Source organism: Diabrotica undecimpunctata, chromosome 2, assembly GCF_040954645.1.
Source record: "Diabrotica undecimpunctata isolate CICGRU chromosome 2, icDiaUnde3, whole genome shotgun sequence".
Taxonomy (NCBI): Eukaryota; Metazoa; Arthropoda; class Insecta; order Coleoptera; family Chrysomelidae; genus Diabrotica; species Diabrotica undecimpunctata.
Genome location: NC_092804.1, coordinates 24056889 through 24058409, shown reverse-complemented (window position 1 = coordinate 24058409; position 1521 = coordinate 24056889).

Genomic DNA, 1521 nt, shown 5'->3' with positions numbered 1-1521 from the left:
CTTGAACTAATTGATCAAAATGTTCCAAAATATGTTTCACAGCTTAGTGATTGGCACTCTATCTACTACCAGATAGCTGATTTTCAGATACACCTATAACTTCCATTAAAATCCCCCATCTATGTGGAGAGGGCGAGAAGAAATGATATACACTTTCTAAAATTGCAAAAAACGTTACACAGCTAGGGTTGATTGCAAATGCATGAACTCCACACAAATTTAGAGAATAGTTTGCACAAGGCACAAACATTTTACTTTTTTTTCCTTGATCCTTGCTTGGACACCAGTATGGATGCCTTCTTCTTCTTACGATGCCTATCCGTTCCGGAAGTTGGCGATCAACATGGCTATCCTAACTTTGCTTGCTGCTATTCTGAATAGTCCGGTTGTCGATGTATTAAACCACTTTCTCAGGTTTTGAAGCCAAGATATTCTTCTTCTCCCTGGTCCTCTCTTTCCAAATACCTTGCCCTGAAGAATGAGTTGCAACAAGCCGTATCTCTGTTCATTCCTCATAACATGGCCAAGATATTCTAGTTTGCGCTCTTTGATGGTGTTAATAATCTCGCATTCCTTGCCTATTCTACGTAGAACTAGTCACACGATCCACCCATGAAATTCTTAAAATATGTCTGTAACACCACATCTCGAATGCCTCGAGTTTTCTTAAAGAAGCTTCGGAAAGTGTCCAGGCCTCTACTCCGTATAATAACGTAGAAAATACACAGCATCTAATGAGAGAGATTTTGGTAACAAGTGGTAAATCGTGACTTCTGAAAAGAGACTTCATCATTATGAACGCCGATCTCGCTTTTCCTATGCCTTGTTTTATTTCACTGGAGTGATCCCATTTGCTATTAATGTTGGTACCAAGGTATGTGTAGCTGTCCACTCTGTCAATTGGATGTTGGTTAACCAAAAGCTGTGTATTTAATATTTCGCGCTTACTGATTACCATGTACTTTGTTTTCTTCGTATTAAGATTAAGTCCGTGTTCTCTACTTATATCTGATATACGCGACATTATTCTTTGCAAACCGTTCAGACTATCTGCAAAAACTACTACGTCGTCGGCATATCTAATGTTGTTTAGACGTATTCCGTTGACTAATACGCCTTCTTGTAGTTCGCCTAGCGCTTGGATGGATGCCCGACATAGTTAATTTCAATATCATAGCCTTGACTCCTACACAATTGTAGATCAAATACATAATTTTCCAGTGCATTTATAATATCATTGCTTATTCAATATTTGAATAAGCTTTTTATGTGACTGCAATGTGTATTACAATGCGTACTAATTTTTTATAAAAGAAAACATAAAGTAAACATTAAAACTATTTTATGTTATGTACCAGAGTGTAGTTTTAAATATTTTTTTTTTTCGTTATTTCTTAATTTTTTTTATAATTTTTATGCCAATTTGGAGGCCCCACATATCAGAGGCCCGGGGCGGACTGCCCCCCTAGTTACGCCACTGGGTAAAATTATAGTTTTGTGGAATTTCAATAAAAAACAAAC